At 44.2% G+C, this 26,469-nt stretch overlaps 1 protein-coding gene across 8 annotated transcripts in view; it reads right to left on the reverse strand.

The window, feature by feature from the left end:
* FYN (FYN proto-oncogene, Src family tyrosine kinase) overlaps positions 1-23,307 on the reverse strand; it is a 151,446-nt gene extending 128,139 nt beyond the window's left edge. For all 8 annotated transcript variants that reach the window (XM_075498579.1, XM_075498574.1, XM_075498582.1 and 5 more), the window contains exon 1: positions 23,032-23,307. The gene's annotated coding sequence lies outside the window, so the exon portion shown is untranslated. The remainder of the gene's footprint in view (positions 1-23,031) is intronic.
* Positions 23,308-26,469: the final 3,162 nt, after the last annotated feature.

The raw sequence follows: 26,469 nt of genomic DNA on the forward strand, positions 1-26,469 counted from the left end.
ATGGAAGGAAAGCAGCACAGAAAAGGAAATATTGCAAACATACCATTTCTAGAAAGTCTTTGTCAGTGAATCTTCATTTCTTCGCTCCTTGCATAGCCTACAATACCAATCCACTTAAATGTTATTCTGTTTGCAAGAAACAGCACCTTCTTCCTCACCACTGATTTCCTGACTTCAGCAGGTTCACAGGAGGGTTCACGACCTGTCCACTTCATTAGCAAGTATGAAGCCTTCCACTTACTACTTCAGCTTTCCGTGAGCTCTAAAGATCAGGAGATATACTACTAAAATGCAATTTGCTTGCAAGTAAGCACAGAAAGGATGAAGTGGGACAAAAACCTGCAAGTACTGGTTATTTCAGGGCTTGTGGCTGGTGCTAAGATCCCTCACTTCATGGATAAATAGCAGACTTTTTCTTCAGAGATTGAACATCACAAGCAACATCTCCCCAGACTGTTCTGCTGACACCACTTTTTTCCCTGAACACAAAGTAAATCAATGTGGTTTTCATGCCAGTTTGCTCCCTGACCTCTCTAACAGAGCAGCGGTTGGACACTCCAATTAGCCTGGGTGGCAGTGATTTTTGGGAGCTGAAACAATACCTTGGTATCACAGGCCAGTGGATTGGTTGGAGAGAGGGCAAGGAGAAACATATACAGATAAATTGAAATCCCTTTTATTAATCCTTCTGATTCTTCAAGGTGTTTGGAAATCATACAGACATGGCATTTCCTTCTTGTAGACTTCAGTGGAGTTTTGCAAGCAAGATTTTCATTGTACCGAGACACAAGAAGATTCAAGTCCGGGCTGCGTTGAGCTTCACAGGTAGAGTGAAAGCAGTCTCAATAAAACAACAGATGGCAGAGAATTTCAGTTACTAAAGAAGTGAAACCCTCAATACCGTGGGCATCTATCATCTTTTCACAGTGTTTCTGTGGCACGGATGCTTTGGTCACACAATAGTACAATATGTACTGTTGTAATCCTGCTTAAAAGCATCTTCCCTGGACTCTGAGGCAAGTGGACTAGAGCTATATTTCATAAAATTTTTAAAATTGAATAATTTTTCCTTCACATGCTGTTTTAACAGATGAGCGCCTCCAAAATGAATCACAAAGTGAGTACATCTCCACAAACACACACTACTGCAGTGAACCAGCACAAAAACACCACACTAACAATCTGCAATAAAAACGAGCCAAAAAACAGAATAAGACCAAAGGACCGTACAGTCCATTTGGGAAATGCTTCCTGCAGCTGGAGCGAGAGAAGCTCCCTGCAGTGCTAACATCTGCACAAGGCAGAGGGAGAATTTATTTCCCCCCTCTCCCCAGAAAGAAACAGAGAGAGAGGGAGAAGAGGAAATGGCAGACAGCAGATAATCTCTATTTTACACCAACAGACAAAATGACAATGGAAAAGACCACTGTCCTCTGGAGACTACAGGAAACCAGTCACAGGATGTGCCCCTTCCAATTCAGTAAGTTAAGTGTATGCTCCGGCCACTTGTGTCCTGAAATACAAATGGATTTTTCTTAAAGTTACAACCACAAGTAGTATCCCATTTTACAGACCCTCTTAGTATTTGTATGTTAAAGAATATAAATATATTCTTAAATAAATACACATATATTTAAGTCTAGAATCATTGATGCAATAACCTGTTCAATATACATATAGCATTTATGACCTGGTTTACTTGGTTCTATTAAGCCCAAAGAAGAAAACCTCTCACAGACACATCTGACCTGGGTTTTTTTGCATTTCAAGAAGCAAAACCAAAATTGCAAATCCAAGTTCCATCAAAAGGCTTTCATGTAACCTTTTCTCAGAGCACAGTACAAATGTTTACCCACCTCTCTCAAAATGTCATCAACATTGTGTTGGGGACACACAGTATGGGCACTGAACCAGCTTTTATTAATACAATAATGTTAATGGGCACAGGCAATGGTTGGGGTTTTTTTCTTTTCTTTAGACTCCTTAAAGTGTTTTGTCAAGTGTCCAAATACTTCTGACCAAGGGCTTTTCGGGATTTTTTGTTTTAGGGGGTTTTTTTTATTATAATTCATAAGCAGCTTATACAAGCACACCAGGGATTATATGAATCAAATGCTATTTTGTGGCTTTAAAAATATTTTTGCTTCAAATGAAAGTCAATCGCCCAACAAGATCTCTCCCCTAACCTCCTCTAACAATCCTCTCCCCTTTCCTTCTAAAAAATGAAGTGGTGGTAAGAAAAAAAAAAGATTACTCTTGCTCCCAGTAAATAAAATAAATTATCAAATAGAGTTCTGAAAAGTTATCAGGTCTGTCATGTTTAATTTAAAAAAAAAATCATTATAACACTGAAAAACAAAATTTAATAAAAAAAGGCAAAGAACATAACTTTTCCTTTTTATTCCTATTTAGAAAACTTTTCTGACTGCCAAATTGCCAGCTGTTCAATGACTGCCCTTATGCCCTATATTTCTTTGTACAAACAATGAAAAGAATTCGGTTCACATTTAACAAAGGATTCATCGACAACCACCTCAATTAGCAAGTAAAAGTTGTATGTAGTTTCTTCCTTGCATGTCTTCTGTGCATCCTATAATCTCGCTTACCAGCATAGTATCCTATCACCCCCATTGCAAGCACTCCAGAGATTTATTAATCTCACTCCAGAGATTTTCTGTCTCTTGCTGCGAGTCAGAAAAGGACGATGATGACTTGATGAGTTTGTGCTTTGACATGCAGGGGAGGCCTCCAAACAGTTTTGAGAAGTGTTTTACCACTTATTTTTAAACAGAAGGCAGACTAGGTTATAAAGTTAAGAGAAATTAACCTGAGAGTATTAACTGTCAAATGAGATGACGGAAGTGAGATCATAGGACTGGAGCTCTTCGCAGAAACGCATGAAAGGGGTGGTGATAGTTAATTAAGATTGTGCTGATAAGTGCCAAAAGTCAAGTCCTCAATTTCCCCTACACCCTTCAAGTATAATGAGGTTTAAAATAAAACAGAGTAACAGTGCTGACAGACACGGGATTGCTTGTTTATGTTCTGACTCTGCTTTGTGTTACCTGTAAAGGACAGTAAGATATAATATATATCCATTACAAAGCTGTTTCACATTCTTTAACTGAAGAGCTCTTAGCATGGTACAGACCAGACTCCTACATATTAGTGTTTAAAAAAAAAAGAAAAAAAAAGCTGCTTTGGTCACCCAAAACCACACAGTATGAGCCAGATAGTTAGAAAAAGAGAAGTCTGAGCGGTAGGATCCTCCAGGGTGCCAGGCTTCCTCGCAGTGTAAAACACAGCGTCTCTAACCCACTCGGGTGCCTCAGAAAGCCGACCTGTGGGTCGGACCATTTCCCCTCCTCGCGTACAGCACCGTCCCACCCGCAGGAACAGAGAGATGAGGAGCCTGCGAACGCCTACAGTTCCAACAGCACCAAATTTCCATTCTGCATTGTGTCTTTCTGGTTTCTCGCTCGCACAAAGGCTGGTTTGTCATCTTTGCCACAAGCACTGCAGGCAACAGCAAATTAGTGTGGTTCACATGTGCTGACTTGCAACACCAGTTAGTAGCCAGACCTCTCCGGTTATTAAGTTATATACCTCTCCGGTTATATACCTGAACAATATAAACCTTTGCTCCTCGGCTTTAGCTCCCCCCATCCTCACTGCAGATTCGTATTCAAAGATCAATTACACACATTTGCATGACAAAAATATTAAGGTTATTAAGTTATGCACACAAACACTAGACTTTCCAGAGCTGTTACGGGTTGTGCCGCTTGCGTTTGCCTGCCCTCCCCCAACTTGCCCGTGACTTCACTGTGATGCAGTTCTTAATTACATGATCACACAGAAAGTTTTCCGTAAGAGCACAGTCTCCTTCAGTGCCTAAAATGGCTGGTGCTTATTCAATGTGGTCATTTAATACTTTTTTTTTTTTTCTTTTTGACTTTCACTGTCATTTCACAGAATACTCTTCCCAGCCTGCTCTGAAAACACAACCAGTTCACTCATGGGTCCCTGTACCGCTCAGCGCCTGAGTTTTCCCTCACAAAGCATGCATTTTTTTATAGCATCCTGAGACACCAGGAGTATTATTGGCACTTTATGACAAAGAGAAGATAAATTCAAAAGTGTTCTTTATTTAGGTGCCCAGTTGGAGACAACCGAGGCCTGACTATTCAGTACATTCACAGCAATGAGTCCATTGACTTCCTTTGCAGTTGCACGTACTCAACACTTCTCCAGTCACCCCACAGTCTATTAGCATGGCTATGCAGCAAAATAAGTCACTTTTCACAACGGTGTGTGCTTAAGTGGATTTTCTTTCCCTAGCAGATCTTTGCCTTTTCCTTCCTACAAACTTCCCCACCTCTTTCCCGTGGCACCTCCCAGCTCCTGTGACAGATGAAGCTGTGATTCGGCAGGAGCCAATCTCTCCCGTTACTGTCTCAGTCTGCTCCTGAGTGCACTGAAGGACGCAGGGATCTTCTCAGCTGAAAAGCCCGGGATCACATCATGCAACTAAAACCCAAACTGTAATGCACACACCCTAACGCTGCAAGCACTTATGCATCCCTAACTTAAGGAAAAAAAAAAGTATCATGGAAACGTTCTTTGAAGTGAGGCTATTTTAAGATTGTTAAAAGCAAACTAACCTTTCCCATCCCCTGAGAAATTTTCATCACATGAGTGCCTGTGATTAATCAGCAGGATGATGCACAGTCTCTCCTTTTTAAGTGCAGGGAGAAACTGGAAACTTCATGCTCCTTCTACCTCTGTGCTAACCAGAATCAAGGGGGAGGGCAGAGGGGTACACAACGCTTCATTTATCAACAGACTTCATGGGTTGTTGCTACCAGCAGAAGGGAAGAACCCAAGCCCTCAAATCCTCAGTTCAGTTACCTCCAGATCAGACAAACCAGACTCTGGAATCTGCGACTTCTTCCTCAACCTTCTTGAAAGTCTTTTCCCTGCTGTGGCCTATGCAGAGAGGCTAGAGAAATCAGTCAAGTTGATTAAAAAGGAGAGAGAATGGGAAGGGAGTACGCAGCAGCCTGGGAAGATGGAGAAGGCTTTTACAAAGAGGCAAATTTTGCACAAAGTGACAGTGTATTTTGCTAGCATAAGTAATGCAGGCAGGAATAACAGACAAGCTTTCAGGACCTGTACCTTTTCAGTCTTCTGTTTCTCCACGTACACTGAAGATAACAGAGATGCTCTGTACGAATACCGATGTCAGCTGGATATTAGAAGCTCTCCAACAATTGACATGTAAAAGAGAGTAGCTGGGTATGTTGGAGATGCTCTTGCCTCAAACCCTCTGGGATTCAGTAATGACCTGTGTTCGCCGTGTCCTAACTCGTACCGTTAGGGCAGGAATGATTTAAGATCCCTCCCCGTCCTAAGTTTCTACAATGCACAACTTTGTACCACTCTCCAAAGCTGTTCGCAGAAAAGCAAGATTCATAAAACCTCATCTTGCACCCACCCGCCCTTCTTTCAACATGCCTGTGTGCTTTATGGTTTAAAACTTAGTCTGAGTCAAGGCTAATTTAAAAATACATACATGTTATGGCAGTACTGGATACAGACACTGCAAAAAGCCAAGTGAGATACTTAGCAGAGATTATGGGCAGGCACTCCTCCCACCTAGCACCCATTACTGAACGTTGCTGATTTACACACTCTAACAGCAGCCAGAAAGCTCTGGGCACGTGTTTGTAACTAAGCTGGCAATAAAAGACTATTCTTTGCCATACCAGTACTTAGGAAAAACAATTTCCCTTACAGAAGCAGTAGGTTATTAGTATAGAAGTATTGGCAATACTTTAGGAGCGACACATTTCCAAACACTTCACTCTTCTTTATGAGGAGTGTAGCAAGTCTCTCTCAAAAAGCAGCAGAGCTATTGCAACTGCAAGCTCCTAACTCTCTGAAGTAGCCGTGAAATGATCTGTTCTGGACACGTATTAGCAGCCCACACAAATATATAACACAGGGAAGATAATAAAAACAAATTGCTATGTACATGGTATTTTCCTTATATTCCTTATATAACTTCTGCATAGCCGTTTAGGTGAAGATGACTGGGGAGAAAAGAAGGGGTTGTGCTGGATGCGAGTAGCCACAGCTAAATCTACTGGAGTTTAGGGTGTCATCAGCTCTGTGTGACGGTAGATGTCCACACCGCAAGTGGCTGCAGCTCAGCCAGCCTACGGCTGTCAGGATGTCTTTGCACAAAAATATCAGCCCAGGAACTCTAGTAACAGCAGTGTGGACAGCCAGACAGACACCCACACCCCACTTCACCCTTTTCACCAAGAGCAGGGCCAACACCCCAGTCTGAGCAAGCTGCCCAGGTGTAAGCAGCCTGTGGTGGGCAGACACATCCCTTCCGCTCTCTCACAGGCTCCTGTACTTAACAGGAGGGTAAAACCAACACAAACCATGCCTCAATGTAACTATAAGGGTCCGACTCAGAGCTCTGTACAGAAGAGTGCTACTTCTTCGCAGCTACAAGGGCGGCAGCCTCCGGCAGAAGGGCAAGTCCCAGACCAGTAACACACACACACACAAAAAAAACCCCACCAAAGCACTGTCAAATCTTGAATATATCCATTAGAGCCCTCGCACAGGCAGATAAATCCCTTTCACTGTATCAGTTTAATAAAAGAAAATACCAAATTAAGCCAAGGTGGCACAATTTGTCCAGCCCTACTCAAGGAGAACTAATACAAGATGCTTACAAAAAATGAAGAGAGTAAGAGATGCTTAACAAAACTGACAAATCATCCGATGTTTAACAGGAACTCCCAAGAAACACCAAGTTTCTCACCCCCCACAAATAGCAGCAATAGGTTTCTTCCTCTCCCCCCACTCCTCCTTCCTTCTTTTTCTCTAGAGGATACATTTATCTGGAAGAAGTCCAGTAAAAGCAGAAGTGTAGAAAAAACCAGCGTGTTGACTGGTACCTTTGCTGCTGTTGAAGACGCAGAACAAATACGAAGGGTCAGAGCCTGATACTCTCAGAGGAAAGGACTGGCCCTAGTCAAAACTGCTAGATTAAATTGCAGAGATAGAAACCTCAGCCTAGAAACAGAATGAAAAGTTTCGTGTGCTCCCCCTTCTTTTCTTTTCAGCCCCAAATTTCTCTCATACCAAGTAGTTCCCATAATTGTCACTGAAATAAGACCGGCAAGACCTTAAAGGGACCGGGCAGACAGTTCCTGAAATGGAAAATGAAAGATACACAAATGAAACTTCACTTTTAGGATGTTACAAATCCCTATTCCTAGGAAGAAGAGACTGAAAATTAGTTTTACATATTCTGCGTATTATCCACATTAATGTAGTAAGGCATTATTTCTGGTTACACACAAGTCAACCCTTTTTCCGACAGACTTCAGGAGGAACATTACTCAGGCGCAGATGCATTCAAGTCGTGTCACTAAAATACCATGACGGGCTGGTAGAGCAAGTCTGGGAGATTGCTAGGTATGCCTAGAAGGCAAACTGGCTATCAGGTTTTAAAATCCTCTATTGAGCATTGCGAGTTCAAGTGGCTTGGATTACTTTTGCTCTATAAAAGCCTGATAAATAAGTCTACTGACAAAGATTCTGCATTTTTAAAAAAACTGTTACTTCAGGTATCAAGCAGCTACAATTTTGAACTTCCTAGAAATAAGAGTCATAATTTAAATACCAAGTTGTAATCACTGGGCCAGCAAAGCTTTGTTTCCTACCAATGTGTCCTCCTGTTCCCTCCCTTACTTTCTAGTTGCTTGGATCCTTGAGCCTTCCCTCTCACCTACCCTTTTCTTCCATGTCTCCCGACACCCTAAAGAGATGAGAGAAGAGCTACAGCTAGTTGAGCAAAACATACGTGCTGACTCGGTTTGGCAGCACTCAGTTGTCTGACATCCATAAGCACAGAGTCTGACTGTCCCTCCAGGAGGGTTAAAAGCACAGTGTCTCCTCCACATACCTGCCTCTCCTGGGGGAAAAAAAAAAAAATTAAAAAAAGGTGATGAAGATCATTCACAGCCATCTTCAAATTTACTCCGAGAGATCAAAAGGCTCCAAGTTTGAGAGACAAGTGAACGAACTGTGTAAGCCTTATACCTACAGGAAATCCAGAATATACAAAAATCCATGCTTTTAACATTTATTTCTTTTCTATATTAAAAAACACACTATACTCTCTAATACTTTTTAAATTTTGCAATATACAGTCAACTGTATTGTGTGGTGTCTCACACTACAGTAAGAGGGACAGGACACTGCAGATACAGTTTCAGGAAGCCATAAAAGTGGCACAAATCTTCAAGTATTCATTATGTAGACCTGACAAATTTATTCTATGCTTAGTTTGTTTGATAAATATTATTCTTAAGAAAGCAAATTTGTACATAGGGAAAAAATGAAATGGTATTTAAAAACTAGAAGCAAAGAAACCCAACCCACAGTTGCCAACAAGGAACTTAAAATTTATTTCGGGAATTCTGGCAACTCATCATAAATGAGCCCTCATAGGAATACCAAAATTAGGTTAGCAGTTTCTTGTGAACATCAGGTAAAGGAAAAAAAAAAAAAAAAAAAAAAAAAAGGGCAAAAAATGTCAAGAACTACTGCCAAGAAGGTTTATGCTGTTTTTTCAGGGCTCAGCCACTGCTAACTAATAAAAATCATCATGCAGGTCTCTCCCCCCTTGCGTCAAAAAGGGGTCAGATTCCTTCTTTAACATGTTCTCCCACTCCTGAAAAAACCAAACCCCAAACCCCCAAAAAACCCTGTTCAAAAACAGTTATCTACATATACAGGCAATGGCATGTACTATAGCACTAGTCCAAGCATGTGGCACATACTCAGATTTAAGTGCACCAGCAAAGGCAATTTGTAAAAGAAAGGTTTAGAGATGAAATTATTTGAAACCCTCCCAACCCCCTTTTTTTTTTGTTTTGTCTTAATACATTGTATCCCTTGCTTTGCCTCTTTAGCAAATGTAATAACTGGTTTTAAGTTGCTAAAAAGTAATTCTTGACAAGATTGACACGTGGAAATTCCTACAACAAAGAACCAGAGGAAATAAGGAACCACCTTAAACCACCAGTCAATACGTGATGTGCTTAGGGTCAAAACTAAGGAGCTGCTTTTCAAGCGGTAAGCCACCACAAGGTTGTCAGATAATAAAGTCATGAGATGATTGGGAAAAAAAAAAAATCTGACTCACATCTATAACATAAAAGGACTATTTCTGACGTTTTTGGTTCATACACATATTGCACACAGGCAGCAGGTGTGCTTGAACAGCCCAAGGTGAGCTATCCTGGAAGGCATCCGCATCTTCAGGAGGGTATGACATTTTGGGAGGAGGAGTTGGTGGACTTGTCTGGGCAGCACTGCTAATGCTTTAACTATTGCAAAACAGAGGAGAGAAAGTGGTTTTAAATTACTTATTCCTCCTAAACAGCACACTGGAATGGCCTTAAGTGCCTCGTACTGAGCAATGCCCCAGCTCTTACCATTCCTTTTAGAGAGGCCTTTGCTTCTTTAATTTTTTTTTTTGCCAAAGAGATTAAAAATTATATACAAAGAAGTCAGTGTATTTCTTGGAAACATCTGCCAACATTAACAGAAGAAGAAAACCAAGAACATTTTTAGGATCAGCCTCTATTACACCCTTCTATGTACCAGCAATTTCAAAACAGCATATATTAGCCGCAAATCAACTCTACCCACTAGTCTTCCAGACAGGGCAATCAAAATACATATATTAAAAATACCTGAGTCACACTGGTGGAACCGATCTCCAACATGATTTGAATATCTTAGATTTAATTAGAAGGTGTTAACAAGCACACACATTTATTCCATAAGAAAAAGACAGCAACCTCTGAGATCTTCAGCAGCAGCTCCCACCAGACTAGGTTGGACCTCAGTGGCCCAATGAACCCATGTAATATCTCCAGCTCCAAACTCCAGCCCTTTCTTCCTCTCTTCCAAAACTACTGCAATATTGAAACATTTGGGGTTGGTAACACTTGCTCCCAGTCCTGCCACCATCCAAATTTTACTCAAATGAGCAGTCAGGGACAGGATGCAGCAGATCGAAAGTGCTGGCATTGTCTGGAATAGGTACTGATCTCCTGTGCTCAGTGCTGTTGCCTCATCTCCCAGAGCTTCTACCAAAATAATACACTTTACACTCTTTAGAGAAGGACACCTTTTGTGACTTCTCTAGTTTGCTAACAATAACCTAAGTTATCTTGCATAACCTGTTTAAACAAAAATTAAGTATGAGCTGATATAAATCCCCCTCATCTTCCCACTGAAACTATTTTACTCAAGCTGCCACCAAACACCAGAAAGCTGGTGAGCTTTTCACACGACTTAAATCAAAACTGGAACAAAAATTCAAAATGCTTTAATCTCTCACCATCTCCCCCACGAGAGCTTATATACGGCACCAAGCGACCCTAGTTTCTGAGTAAAGTGAAAGCAAATACATAAAAGCACGCAGCCTCCCAAGATGGTCAGCCTCACCTGAGCAGCCATGGTGAGAGCCATTCTCAGCACTGCCAATAGTACCCAGGGAAGGTCTGTGTCCCCGAGGGGTGCATTTATTACTGTCAACAGGCAAAACTCCACATTTCTCCACTCAGTTTAGTAGTAAGCCTCCGCTTGGGTATAGCTCTTGCACACTGTCCTTCTGCTATGCAATGATGCCTGGGTAACCTGAATGAGCCGTGTAACCCAAGGTTCATTTCCAGACCAGGAGAGGCTTCTTACTCACCTCTAAGCCCCAATCAACTCAACCTATAGTGACAACTGTACGGAGTGAAAATATACAACTAATTCTCCGGGGCAGGGCAAAAAATAATCCATCTTTTTATTTTTTAATCGCCATGAATATAAGCAGTTCTGTGGCATTATGATCAGAGCATTGTGAACACCCATTAGCTCAAGGATAAACAGCTCGTTTGTGTTGGGAGATGAGAGGATTTGCGGGCAAGGCAAGGAAGGTGAGCAATGGAGAAGATTGAAGTAAGCAAGCATGAAGTCAGGATTGCTGTAAGCAGGGTTATGGGAACAAAACAGGTGAAAGAGGGACCTCTAAAAGAGCCTCTGGCAGCCGCAGAGGCTGCCAGAACAGAGCTAGAACAAATACCCAAGGAAAAATCACAGGAGGAAAACAGTGGTGGCAACAGCCAGAGTAGGAAGCGAGACCTTGAAGAAGTTCCCTGTTGGGGACAAATACTGGAGAGGAGGGGGGAGGAAAAAAAAAAAAAAAAAAAAAAAAAAAGCCTGACAATGCTGCTCCCTTGTCCACCTTCCCAGCTCAAACCTCTCTACCAATGCTTCCTTTTACACCCACTGGGCTTTTAAGGCTTCTTTCTTCTTTGATTGTACCAAGATACCCAGGAGGTCCTCGAGGCACAGCAACTGCTCAGCCCAGCCACCTCCCTTGCCACCAGCTGGCCAAGCAGCAGACAGTATCCACTCAACACGCCAGACACTTACCTTGCCACAGCTTTTTAGGAGCCAGAATTTCCCAAGATAAATACTAGTATCTTACACATTAAAGCAGGCACATGCATGTAGAAGATCTACGCCTTCAGCTGCTCTCCCACACTGGGGCGTGAGGATGTCTGAGCTAGGTGACATGAGCCACACACACCCTGAAGCAGCAGCAACTGCAGGACAAGTTCCACGTGCACAGGTTTAGTGGTGGTTGTGGGTTTCTCTCGTATTCCAATTGTTCTGGGTTTTTTTTCAGGCAAATATTAATTTAAGTACTTAAAACATTAATCATAAAATTTTAATTTTGTGGGTGTTTGAAAAAAATATTAAAAAATAAAAATCAAATAGTGTAGGAAGATTAAACCTTTAAAAAGCACAGACTTTAGCTAGCCACATGTACTTCAGTCACCTATAATAGCGCAACTTGCAATGACAAAGTCTTGGAAATCTAGTGGAGAAGAAAAACCTTCTGGGTATAAAATCTTAAGCACATGTTACTGTCCCACAGCTCCCGTGAGGCTCATCTGGGTGGCATGCCTGTTATTTCAATCCTCATATTTGCTACCAAACATTAACTTTAAAGTGGGTAACAGCTAATAGCTAAAGTACTGCCAGGAAAACAAACAGAATGCACACAATGCATCTCTTTGCATATGCTGTTTACTATGCATTTTCTTCACTGTTTTACCAAAATAATCACTGTGATACAATCTTTTTGCTTCAGGTTATATTGCTGTATGCAGCATGAAAGTCTGGTGCAAAAAATCACTACAGGGAAATGGAAACCTTTGCTGTTTTGCGTATGTAAACACTGGTTTGGTCATCTGCTTCATGTAATTGAAGCAAAGGGCCATCTCTCTTGCAGCTCTTTTTGAGGTGACAGAGAAGCCTACAAGTACTCCCCTGCAAGGAAGAGTTTCCACCACCCCTCACACTAGCTTGAGGGAAGTGAAGACAACTGACAGCAACTGAAGATCTGGCACCAAATAAGCAATTTAATTAGCTGGCAGGTGGAGGGAAGTAATTATTCCCCTCTGTGCAGTATTTGTGAGACCACATCTGGAGTACTCAGTCTGGTTTTGGAAGTCATGGGAAAAGAAAGATTGACATACTGGAGTGAGTCCAGTGGATGGCCACCAAGATGCTGCAGCACTTGATGTATGAAGGACAGATCGAGAGAGCTGGGTTTGTTCAATCTGTCCTGGGAGATACTCAAAACCTGACGGGACAAGGCCCCGGCTTTGAAGTTAGACCCAGCTTTGAGGTTAGCCCTATTCTGTGCAGGGAGATGATTTCCAGAGGTCCCTTCGAACCTAGATTCTTCTGTTTAAATTTTAAAAGGAAGAAGAGCTCATCTCAGAGAAGTTAGAAGGACTATTAAAAGGTAGTTTAATAGAAGAACTATTTAAAAGTACTTTTAGAAGAGAAGTCCGTTAGCTCTAGAGAGAGCTCAGCTACAGAAAATAAATTTTCACAATATGATTGGGGGAAGAAAAAAAAAAAACCCAAATTGTAGGTCATCATTCCTTCAAACAAAACTAGTTTGTTTTTTTCCTCCAGGTTTAAAGCATGATGTGAAAAAGTCCAAAGCTACCTACTTGTCATGATATACACAGGTTTAGCAAGTTCCCGTACCAACAATCATAAAGTAAATCTACATGATGCAGTTTGACTGCCATTTTCAAGATATTTTCTCAGAAATTATACCTCACAGTGGCAACATATTGCTGATTATGGAAGAAATTCTCATTATCGCAGTTTGGGGTGACTACATTATTGGCAAACATAGATCTTATCTCCCGTGCAGAGCTGTTCATACCTGCACTCTCTTAAGATCTGTGATATTGCACTTTTGGAAGAGAGTGTTAACAATGGTCCAGCAGCACTAAGAAATCCACAGAAATGTATTAACACTTCAAAATCAAATTTGAGACAGCAAGCCTTCTAAACCAGTTTACTTTGAAAAGATCTCACTCATCAAGAAGTACTCTCCCACTCTCACGGTGACATAATTTGAATGGCGATTGCATCCTCCTTTGAAAAAAGAAGATTGAAAATAAACACTGAATACAATTGCAGTACCATGTCATTTTAAAGCTTGTGGGCAGCTGTTATAGATGGAGCTCCTGAGGAACATAATCACTTTTCTTCAGTGGGGCAGATAATGTGTACCAAAAAAAAAAAAAAAAAAAGGATTTCTTTTAAGTTTAGTAGCGATTTTTTAAAAAGCTAGTTTGAGTAGTCTTTGGTGCTGTGAAAAATGAACACTCATCTAGTTAATCCACTCTTTCAGGTCATCGCTCTCATGTCTCTTCTTTTTTGTGTCAAAAAGTAAAGTACAGCCTCTACAGCACCACACATCGCTGCACAGATACACTCACAACAACTATGAACGCATCATGGTGGTCCTGGAAGCAGCGCAGGCACATTAGCACAATGCTCCTCCTGGGCTGCTGGGGCTTATCCTGACTCTCATACACAAGATCTTCTGTCCACCTTGACATCGGGCCATGCAGACGTATCCCGAGTCCGAGGCCTGCTCTACCCAAGGAAGTAAAACCAAAGCAATGCTTTTTTGACCCACCATCCATATTCAGGTCCAGATTATTCTTAGCACAGTCCTGCTGTGCCACATTAGCTCTAAAAGGATGACCACTATCTTTTGTAAGACACAAACTTATGTGGCAAACTGTGGAGGAGTTGACTGCAAAAGCAACGTTTGGCTGAGTTGTTTAACACCTACAGCTATACAGTCAGCTTCATAAAGCAGAACTAACTCTTTTGCATGGAGAGGAAACAAGAAAACCCCAAACAACGTAACCTTACAACAGTTCAAATTAAGACTTGCTGAAGATGTAGCAAGAGCAGAGACCAGGTCACCTCACCCTTAAAGAATTCACTGAATCACACTGATGCCGGAGGAAGCCCACAATTTTACAAAAGTCTATAAATGAAATAATTTTTTTAACCTTTTACAGGACTGGCAGTAAACTGTTCTGAAAGTCAAGTCAGAGTAAACTGATGCTCTCCCCGTCCTGCCTGCGATGACTGAGGAGGAGGAAGAGGGACACAGTTCCCTGTGCGCTTTGTCCGCAGCCTTATTTGTTCCTTTTTGGCAGCCCCACTTGAACATTAGGACAAGGAGTTCTGCAGTTTTTAAGCATGTCAGTAATGCTGCCCTAAGCAGGAAAGACAGTCAATGCCCGTCTTCTACCTCCCCCAATGTACACAAGGTCATTTTTGACCTTCAGATGTAAGGAATATTTCTTCCACAAGGTCACATCGTTTAGCAGCTCTCTTCTCAGCCAAGCTTTTGGGTTCGTTATATTTCCTACAAAAGGGAAACTCTTAGAGAGGTGGTCAAAAGAAACTGAAGCCAACACTATGTGTGGTTTTTTGAGAGCATACAGCCCGTTACACTGAGAGTTAAATCTGGCTCTTCAGCTTGTCAGCTTCTTTACATTGACCTTATGCTAACTGTAGGCTGATGGGCTTACAAAGTTTTTCAACAGTGATTACAGCTAATAAAATGGGTTGCATTAAACATGTCTTTGATTTTTTTTCTTTTAAAGGCAGTTTGCCTCAATCTTTCTGAATAAAATAGAAAAGATATTAAAAAATAAAAATAAAATAAAAATCCAGTTGCTATTCCTCCTCACCAGTCCGGAGTATGAGGTCTTACAAATATAGGATCACTGACCCTTCAAAGACACCTGGAGAACTTAATATTTGGAACAAAAGGCCTGCATATTTGGCTAAAGGCTTTAAATGAATATTATGAATTATCTCAGATACTGTGCTATTTAAAGGATTAGCTTTGAATAGTTTTATTTCTTTCTGAAGAGTGAAACCAGCAAAACATTATCAATGAATTTGGAAATGGGACCTAGAATGCGTTTGCTGAAATCACTAATTCAAATGCTGCCTGGAGTGATAACAACCAGAAATTTCATAATCTATTGGCTATCTCATAGCCAAATCCCAGAAGGAAATTTAGGAGTTTTCGATTACTTCCCAGGAAGGCAGATAGGCAACAGAACTGGCATTTTTGCTGGTCTTCGGACAAAAATCTTACTGGATGTGGGCTCCCCCTCTGAAATCTTATTATTCAGACCTGCCCATTTTCAGACCTTATTAGCATACAGTGACAGCGTGCAAGAGGACGTGTCCACAGAGGGGTCCAAAAACATGCAAGAAGTCATTAATCTCACCATAAAAAAAAAAACCCTCCACCATTAGCCTCACCACCAAAAATAAACACTGAGCATTTACATATAGTTTAAGACAAGAAACAGTCTAATCGCCTAGTCAGACAATAGAGGTTTTCATTCCGCGTCTTAGAGATGCCTTTTTTTTTTTTCCTGGAAAAAAATATATCATTGCTTCCTAGTGAGAGACTGCCCACAAAGAAAAACCTAGTCCCAGGAACAAACAAATATTCTTTCTTTTAACGGCTTGAGAGCTGCTTTCTCCTACACCTGCTCTCCTCCCCCCAGGGTAAAAGCAGCTGGCTTAGGATGCAACCATCACCATCTTCCAAACAGGGATATCAGCTGGTCTTATGCTAAGTCCTAAGAAATGACCAGGTATGGGATTAAGTTATCCCAGAAGAAGGAAAAGTACTTCTGTGGAGAAGCAATACAACTTCAGAAGTTAGAAAGTAACAGACAAGCTTCTGCTGTATTTTTTTTGGACAGTTAACACAGCCCCCAGCGTCGCAGGATGTTGGCCGATACAGAGATAGCTACAGCCCTCATTAACATAGTCGCAAAGTTCGTACGGGCTAAAAAGAGAGAAAAAGTCCACGAGTGCTATTACCGTACACCTCACCGACTGCCCAGAGCCGACACAAGGTCATTCACCAACATCACTGCTAATCTCAGCTCCAAATACGTGCCCAGCACTTTCATCTCCCAGCACGATGCTGCGACGCAGCATGCTGTCATGGCTTCTGGCTTGGAGAACTTCTGAACTAACCAGCAACAAGTCTTCCCAATTATTTTGGGCAAGATCATCAACTTCAATTATAATCCCCAGGGCAATTTTGCAGTTTAAAGGTCAGGCACAAAAGGGAAAAAAACAACATTTGTGGAAAAAAAAAAAAATCAACAGTTATCTGTACACCGATATCAGGAGCCAAGATAGGAACTGCATGATATTCCAAAGTCATGCCAGGAAAACCTTCAGAACTGCCTCTTTTGTAAGTGGTACAGCTGCAAGTCAAAGATCAACGTTATGCAAAGTGCTCTTTCACACACAGGTTGTTCTAAAACAAGGGAGGTTGGAAGGTCTTTATTAATACAATAAAAAGCCTTCAAATGAATGTTAAAGTTTATTTGTTTAAAAAAAACAGAAGTAAAATAATAGAAATTGTAAAGAAAAAGGATGCTAGGAACCACCAGATATGGTCATTAGAGAACTCTCATGGAACAGAAAAGTTTTGCTTAAATAAAAAAAAAAAAAGACACACAAAACCCTGAATGGGTATTTAACATTAATCTTCATTCTCATATCCTGTTTAACTTCTCTGTATAGCTTCATATAGCAAACTGAGGCCTGACAAGATAAAAACTAGCTGGCAATAATATTTTCATCTTGGACTATACCAAAAAGGCTCCAGAACTATTTTGGTCAAATCTGTTAACATGGGAAAACTGGAGCCAAGAGGAAAAGGAATTTCAACAGAAGATATTTCATCCAAGTCAAGCCAATCATTTGAGGTTTCCTCCTTCCTCCTCCAAAAATTGCTAAAACAAGAGTTATTTGCAAGTTTAAGTGGTGCCAAACACTTCTTTTCTCTTAAAGCAAATGTCCTCACATGCACACACAAGAGCAGTTTCCTCTCGCCTGCTTCAGCCAGCTCTTCCTTTGAGCTGCTCAACGTCCCTCCACCCCAGGTACTTCTCCGCTTCTTCATATGTTGTGCTGGTGCCATTACCATCACTTTCAGCTTCAAAACATTTTCCAAATTCAGCACTGCAAGTGACATAGCTTTGGTGAATAAAACAATATTTTTCAAATGTTTCTGGAAGCTTCAATACTGATGGTACGTTTTGCGTGAAACATAAGGTGTCAGGCAAATTTCAGGTTAAAATAAACTGTTACAGCCCTTACACAGCCAAGGCTTTAGATATTTATCTGTCTTAGAGCTCCCAGAGATGTTGCAAGGCAGCATCAAGGACATGAGGAAGCTCCTCCCTGGGCCACCCCAAGAGCTGTGAAGCAAAGAGTACTATGCAAGGTAGAGCCTTCGTTCAGTGCTGGCTGCTAATAGTGCGACCGAACACGGGGTCATGCGTTTTGGGGACAGCCCAGTAACTGCTCTCACAGCACAGGATCCAGTACTATTCAGAGTAGCTCTGGCTCCTTTGAGGAGCTCTCGCTGGGCTGCTTTGTACTTCAAAGCACTGAGCACATCACTCGACAGCCGCTTCTCAACATCCCTCCTTTCTGGTTGTAGCCACAAGGTACCTAAAGCAGGATGGGACAAAGAATTTCCCTAGGCTAGAAAAGGCATCCAGTCATTGCTGCCTCCTAAAAAATCCACCAAAATAAAATAAAATAAAATAAATAAGCATAGAGGGGTGACCTTCTCTGTTCCCATCAAAACATTCTCACATTGCAGCTGCCTTGTATAGTTCATCATATTAAACATTGTCTCAGCGTGAAGAACATCAACTAACTTCCTCTAAGAATTTAGGTTACTGGCTTAATCAAGTAGGACTTATTACTCACAGATACTCTAGAAAATTATAGCATGGAACAAGCAACTTTCAGAGCTGCAAGACTTCCCTGAATCAGAAGCTGAGCTGGAAAATGTGGGGTAACCTCTCCCCATATCACCCTGTCACAAACACCACCAGTAGATCCATTCAAGCCTTTGATACAAAAAAGGAGCTGCATTTTGGGAAGGACAGCAAGTTTAAAATTCATTTGCTGTCCTCTCCCCTGTTGAAAAAATTATTTCACTCAGGCCATCTAATTCAAATCAGTTGATATTGCCAGGCTAGGTTTTTCATGGCTTTTTCAGATGGAAAACGTTCATTTAAATTCATGGTATACAAGGAGTAGAGGTGGTCAGGAAAAATCCGACAGTCATTTGCTGTAAGAAAATTTAGTTCTAGGTCCATACCTAAAAGCTCTGTAAAACTGTGGTTGATTTTATACTTCAGTAAAAAGTCAAGATGTCAAAGGTTCTATTTTGTTCCAAACAGGTGCCAATATTTTGAGTTTAAATCCTTGCTTTCATAGCAAGTTACCATTCAAAACAGTCAGAAGCAAGATGAGGCAACATGTTTTGATTGACTTGAAGTAATTTTATTTTTCACTTCCCCCAGCAGAAGTGCTGATATTGTTCAGTTTTGTTCCCGTTCCAAGTGAAGGAAAGTTCTGAAAATCCTTTACAAAATGTCATTGTTTTCCTGCAGCCAGTGGTAAGGAGAACAAGAGGGCGCTTCTCCCTGGCTGCAAATTCCCAGAAGGTCCAGCCTGTTTCTAGTTTCAGGGCTCAAGGACATCTCCTGCAGACAGGTTTAACTTGACCACTCTCAAACAGAGAGGTGGCTTACCTGCCTGAAACCAAACCAGTGCTTCGGCACGTTAAGAAGTGAGTCTGCCCTACAGCACGGTGCTAACGAGGCCCACATGCTCCTTAAGGAGCGTGGGTACGCTTCTTGGATGTACCAAAACAACTTAAACCTTTCACCTTTCATCCGGACCTGTCATTTCTCAGTCTAGAAGCAAGTCAGGCACTAAGGGCAAAACCTGTGAGAGCATGCAAATGCTAAAAATCCCAGTTCTTCCACACCTGCGCATTTGTTACCTATTGAAATACTAAATGTAAGTTGGGGGTTTTTTTGTTTGTTTGTTTTAAATTACTACTATCTCATCAAGAGCAGCTTGGGGTTTTTAAACGGCAAGAGCAAGCCACTGTGGTGCCAATGAGACACCCAGCAGGCAGGCAGAGGCACCACTGGAGTTTCACCTCTTTCCGAGGCTCTTTGTATTGGGTGGCCCAGGCAGCATTTTCCCCGGCACACCGGCAGCTGGGAGTGCAGCTCCGAGCTGCACGATGTGTTCAGCACAGCGCAGCGAGCAGCTACATCCCTCGCTCAGGGGTGCGAGATCCACGGGGGTCGCAACCGCCCTGGCAGCGAGGCCTCAGGACGCGCCACGCTGAAGCAAGCAAACCCTTTTGTGGGTTTCGCCTTAAGCAAATTGCTGACTTGCACAATACAGATCTGTAGGCCTTTTGTCACCAAAGGAGCCCTTAACTGCTAGATTTCAATGAGACTGGTTGGGTGAATTAGATTTGCGAGTCCTGTTTTTGGAGTAATGGGTCAAAATCACTTGTGAAGACACTTCTGCGGGAGCTGCAGGGGTGGGAAAGGGCCAGGAGTTACTGGTTTTCTCCCTCTCGAAGGAAGGTCACTTTGACAATACACACTGCCAGCAGCAGACCTGCCCATAAAGCAAATTACAAAGCGCTGTCTGTGACACAAATGAACGCCACTATTATACATTCAAAGTAGTGCCCAACCTGACTTAAGCAGAACTTTACAAAACAAGTTTGAATGAAATATTAATGTGTACCCCAGAGAGGAGGAGGAAGGGAAAACACATGCGTGCAACTCTTTCTCTCCCTGAAGTAAAAGCACTATAATGCAGCAAGACAGCAAAGTGAAGATGCTGGTTAAATAAAAGTAATGGGGCATGGGGTGGCCAACAGCTCTCAGCCTTCTTTAACACAATTAAATATATGATATTGTAGATGTATCATATTACGGCGTTAAATCATCACAAAGGCACCGGACAGCTTTCACTCATCTAGCCACAATCTTATTACACCGTAAATCCAGTTCAGACCATACCATGTCCAGATGAGCTGTGTTAAACCAAATATACTAAGTCATAGGGCCAGTGGCCACAGAGGTCCTCTCCGTGTCAGACTCCACCCATGCATTTCAGACGACGCTATTCAGGCATTTCGTATAAAGTTATTGTGAAATCTAGTACAGTATCTCAAAAATATCTAGTTCATCAGCAATGCTTTATCTTACTCAAATGATATATAAATTTGTCAATGGGCCCTAACTTTTAAATATACTTAAAATGAAAATTATTAATAATCAATTTCTCTGCACCACCTTCATCACTTCTGCCTTACATCGACTGCCGTGCCCATACGGCAAAGTTGTTTAACCTTCACTGAAGACACGTATTTAGTCAACATCAAAACAATTTCTAGAGAAGCCTGTTCACAGTTTTATACTTAACTGGTATTTCACGCCACTACATCTTCCACCAGCAGGCAACACAGAATTTCTGAAACAACATGCCTGAAGCATAAACCACAAAACACCACAGCCAGTGGCCTACCATTAGACAACCTCATATTGGAAATCCTTATTTTTGCCAAAGATGAGCCATGCAGATGAGGCAGTAATTTGTTAGAGGTGGAGAAGAAACAGGCTTACAGGCACCCTCTAAGAAACATCTGAACATTTCAACAAACTAAGAGAAATCTGCAGCCTACTACCAATGAAATACAAATGTTGAAAGCATTAATTAGGTAATCTTCCTCTCTCTTTTTCATCAAAATCACAGCTTTGTGGGGTAAAAAAAGCCTCAAGAAGGAACCCATTGGTTTTTCCAAGATTCCCTTCTTAAAACTGTTGTTTAAAAATCGTGAAAAGTCACAGATCTACTGACCCCCATCAAGTGCTACCAGTTTTCTGAGCATACACATCAAGGTGCTGAAAACTCCTGTATCACTGGGGGGAACGTAACAACCTTTCCACTTTACCGATACTAAGTAAACATTCAATTTGAACTTCTCTCCCCTCCAGTTTCCCACTGGGTCAAGCAGTGGCTGCGATGGATGTAACTGAGAAGTTGGAGATGCTGCCTTCCCTGCCCTTCCCACGCTGGTATTTTTCTTCTGGCCTCCTTTATTCACTTAACAGAACTTTGTTTGAAGTGTGTTTTTACTCCTTCACTGCATGACAAACCCACACAGTCAGAAGACAGGCTTATAAAAACCACAGATCTCCAGCAGGGAGCTTGACGGTGGGTGTAATATTGGACACAGCTCTCCATTCATCATGCACATTCTCCGGATTTCAAGTTGACAGTGTCCCTTTAGCTTACTGTTCCTCCTCATGGGAGATCAGAGGAGTCAACCCTAACAAAAACACTTCCTCCACCAGCACATAAACAAACAGATCTTCACCTGCAATTGTTCTAAGCTTCGGCCACAGAACGCTAGTTAAAAAGATATCAAGAAAAAAAAAAATGATGGGTGTGTGGGGAGGAGATACTGGAAAGTGTTACAGCTGCAGGGATGGTGGAAGGAAGGATGTGGGAGTTAAGGAGGTTGTATGCAAGGAGGAAAATGACAAGGTCTCAAAGGCGTTCCCAGTACTGTGCATGCATTTCAAAAGCCCGGTCCATTCCCACTTGTTATTTAGCATTTTAAGAATCAGAGTGTATCAGAATGATTGATGAACAACTGCAGAGGGTTGGTTTCCACTCAGCCTAAACCTTCTCCTCCAGCACAGACCGACTCAGCCCTGCCCTCCCTGTCACTGCTGAACAGACCAAGATGTCACGGTCCTGTTTTCACAAAGTGACCCCCTTCCCTCCCCGGCCCTCTCCTAGCGCTCACGCACATGCCAAATCCACACGGAGCAGAAATAAGGCGAGTTCCCGAGGAAGCAGAACCCAAACTGAGGGTTATTAAGGAGGTCGGGCGACACGTACACCGTAGCTCTGCAGACGCAGCAAAACGCTGGCACCCATGGTGTGGCGTTTGGTATCTCTCTAATCTAAAATGTGGCTGGAAAGGAACTGGCACCAGATCAGCGGCCTCATCTGGGGAGGAACAGAGAGGCTCTAGGGGAAAGACAAGAAACAAGCCTCTTTTCACATCCTACCACCCTTGGGCATTTTGTGCGTCCCTTCTTTCTTCCCTGAAAGAGGCCTTTGTCACAGACGCGCAAATCCTATACGATTTATCTGAGAGGGAGAGAAGGTCTTTTCATTTATTTCCCCCCTCCCCTTTTTCGCAGTTCGGCGGCAACAAATACAGCCCTGTGCTGCGCCCCCTCCCCTCTCCCTGGCTCGCTGCCGCGCGGGGGGAGGGGGGACGGGGGGGGACGGGGGACGGACACGGGCGACCCCCGGGCACGCAGGGGGCGCAGCGCCCGCCCCGGCCCCGCACAGCCAGTTACCGGCGCTGCCCCCGGCCCTCCCAGCGCCCCAGGCCGCGGCCGGCGGCTCCCGGCCGGGGAGGCGGCGGCGAGGGGTGGGTGCGTGTGTGGGGGTGCGTGGGGGACACCCGCAGCAGCGCGGCCGCCTCCCCTCCCCAGCAGCCCCCGCACCCCATCACCGCCCGGGCGCACAAAGGAAACAAACGCGCCGCAGCATCCATCCATCCCCCCCGCCCCCGCTCCCGCTCCCCCCGGGCGGCGGCGGCGCGGCGGGCTCCGGCCCCTCCGTTACCTGAGGCAGCTCGGCTGGGCTCAGCTCAGCGCAGCGCGGGGCCGGGGCGGCGCCGCCGCACTCACATCCTCCTCGCTCCGCTCCTCCGCCGGCTGTCCCCGCCCGCCCGCCCGCCCGCCCGCCCGCAGCGAGGGGCGCCGCTCCGGGCGCCGCTGCCTCTCCCCGCGGGCAGACGCGCTGCGCCGAGCCCCGGCCGGGCGCGGAGGCGGAGGCTTCGTGCGGCGGCGGAGCCGCAGCCTGGGCAGGGACGAGCTCGCACGGGCTCTCCGCGCTGCTGCTGCTGCTGCTGCTGCTGCTGCTGCTGCTGCTGCTGCTTCGCCTCCGCTCCGCCCGGGCGAGCGCGGCTCGGCGCTCCCCTCCCACCGGGGCTCCTGACAGATGGCGCAACCGCAGCACCGCCGCCCGGCCCCGCTCGCCCGCCCGCACGGAGCCGGCAGCCACTTCCCCCCGCCCGCCGCGCCCCGCCGCGGGGGCGACCCCAGACTGGCAGCGCCACCGGCCTATGGCGAGGCGCAGCCGGCAGCCGCCGCCGCTCTGATTGGCGGACGGCGGGGGAGGCGGGGCGGGCGAGGCGGCCCCTCAGCGCCCGGTCGCCGCGGCCGCGGGGAGGGCAGCGCTCGGCCGCCGCCCCCGGGTAGCGGCAGCCGCTTGGGGCGGCCCGCGGGAGCCCGGCGGAGCCGTGCCGGAGGCAGCCCCGGGCTGGCCGGGAAGAGGAGGCGGGGGCGAAGGGGAGGGAGAAGGAGGAAGAGGAGGGGTGGCCGGCCCCTGGCGGGGGTCGCGGCCGGCAGCCGCCACCGCCGGAGCGGCTCAGGTAGCTCTGCGCCCCGGGCCCCGCTGCGTGCACTCCGCCGGGGCGCCTCGGGGAGGCGGGAGGCGTGAGCTGAACGTCTCAACATCCCCGATGAATGGGAGAACAACCTTAAGCAGATTACGCCTCTTTGTAAAAGCTAACGTCTTGTTTTATTATCATGATTTTTTTATCCCTAATTCGTGAAATTGGCAATAGTAGGTTATAAGGCAACGGTGGTAATGAAATACGCGGAGATTTTCCGGAGTTATGGTTTTATTCCATTTTTCGCGTTTAATCGCAGAGTATTTCAGCCGGCCGTGTTGGGAGGAGTGTCAGCCCCACCATGGCCATCTTCCAGGCGTGTACCTGCCGTCCCCGCAGCACAGCTGGGCACCTTTGCTGGGGCTTCGCTCTTGCACTGTGCCCAAAGACGTGTCCTCCGGCTGCAGTGCACCTTGCTCCACAGGCAGGTCATCAGAAAAGGTCTCTGTACACTTTGTTCCCTTCAGGTCCTCAGCAACACCATAACTCCTCCCGGCATTTCTCAAGGTGTTTGCATCCACCTCCGACGCCCACTGAAAGCACAGCACGCTCCAGCTTCATGTCCCCTCTCCAACAGAACCCTGCCCCGTGACCTTAGGTGCTCCCATGTTGACAGATTGGCACACCTCGCTGTCACTCGTGTCCTAGGCTTGCAAAGCTCTTTTGCCTTAGCACTGAAGAAATTGCAGTTTAGGCTCCAACAAGAACAGGAGAGAGATGTAAAATACAGATGCAGAGGGAGAGAAAAGTAATAAAACATGCTGAAATAGCGAAGAGAACTATAAGACAAGTTTTCAATAAATAAGGTTTACATTTCTCTCTCTCTTCTCCTTCCCAGATTTCATTTTTGGCTGCCGGTATTTAACCAGAGAATCATTTCATCTTGATGATTTGATTTCCTGATGAAATTACAGTTTTGTAGGTTCAAATGTAACCTTGTTTCCTATCAGAATGTCTACAGCCATGTGCTTACAACAAAAAAGTGTTTCACTTCTCTGTCTAGGTGACCATGTAGGTTGTGTGTAGGTGACTCTTGATCATTACATTTCAGGACCCTACAGAGTTTGTTCCACTAAATCACGTAAAGAATTTGGAGAGGATGGGAATTCCAAAAGAAAATGTCACTCGGTGTCACTTCTCATTTAAAACCTGATTATAGATGTATAAACAAACAAAATTTTCAGGCTCCTAAGTAGCTCATTTTTAGTTTCCCTCCTAGTCTTTCCACACAAATGTATTTAAAAAAAAATTATTTTACCATCTAGAAGGTATAAACAGCACAAGACTAGAAAGGTATAGATCCATCGAAAAAACAATTTTAGCTTTTCCTCCTGTTGGGTGAGAACAGTAGCTCAGTGGAGAGGTGTGGTTCTGCCTTTCCAGAAACACCAGGTGGGATCCTGATCCTACGGACCTTGAGGAGCTCAGGCTGCAGCCACTGGGCCAGCGGCAGGCACCGGCTCAGGCAGAACAGAGTTGCTGGCCAGAGACCACCCTCAGCTGGCCCGGCACAGTCTGGAGGGAGAGCAGAGTTACAGACTTCCAGCTTGGAGACTATCAGGACTGCAAATGGTGCAAAAAGTTTGCCTTTTTTATGGGCTTATGCATAATCTTAGCTCCCCACAAGTCAATAGAGGTTTATATTCTTGGGGATCTTAGGCATCTTGGAAATTAATCAAAGAACCAGATGTTCTTCCTGTAACAGCTATAGGGAAGAAATGCACTTAATTTTATAATCAAGAAACTGGGAGTAAAGAATCCTTGTCCAAAACTTTGAATGCTCTTGCTGTGAATTAAAACCAGAATGGCACAAATTAAAAAAACAAACAACCCACCACTCTTTTTTGAGCCAAACCGGAAAATAACCAACTAATCAATGAAAGCAGACCAAAACAATATCACACATCAGCCACAGAGCTGCTCTAAACCTGGGCAGATAAACTGGCTTGGCAGCATGCCGTAGAAAGTCTGACGCTCTGAGCTAGTACAGCTGAAGAGGTGCGAGGTGTGGAGTCAGAAACCAAGCGCTCGTAGTTGCATGGGAAACATAGGAAGAAGCCTTGGGTTTCCCCTTTAGGGGATCTGTAATTTCTTTAGGATCATAAAGACCAACAGAGCTGCTGTGAGTTCCTACGGCCCCCGCGGGAGAGGTTAGACGTGCTGGAGTGTTGCCTCTGCGTGAGTCGAGCCTGCACGTGCCCACAGCAGCTCCTCCTCGTACAAGTCTTGTTCTTTGGCCCTCACCACCATGGTCTGACCATATTGATATCTGCCTTCAGGAATCACCCAGAAAATCTGACAGGCATCCTCCCAGCTAAACAGAAGAAACAATTACATTTAGCTACATAATACAGGAGCAGCTCTTTACATTCTCCTCTTACTCCCTCGACTTTTCTAAGGATCTTAGCCTTAAGTCCATAACGCTGTTTTCTCCTACCTTCATCTATGTGGCCTTCCTCCTCATGCCAAACTACTTTCTCCTTCTTTCTCCAACCTCACCTTAAAACACCTATTCATTAAAATCTTGAAATAATGTCCACTGAAATCCTGCTTCCCCATCAGCCGTTTTAATGGAAAACATGAAAAATACTGTCAAAACCTTAGTT

The sequence above is a fragment of the Mycteria americana genome, chromosome 3, assembly GCF_035582795.1.
Source record: "Mycteria americana isolate JAX WOST 10 ecotype Jacksonville Zoo and Gardens chromosome 3, USCA_MyAme_1.0, whole genome shotgun sequence".
NCBI lineage: Eukaryota > Metazoa > Chordata > Aves > Ciconiiformes > Ciconiidae > Mycteria > Mycteria americana.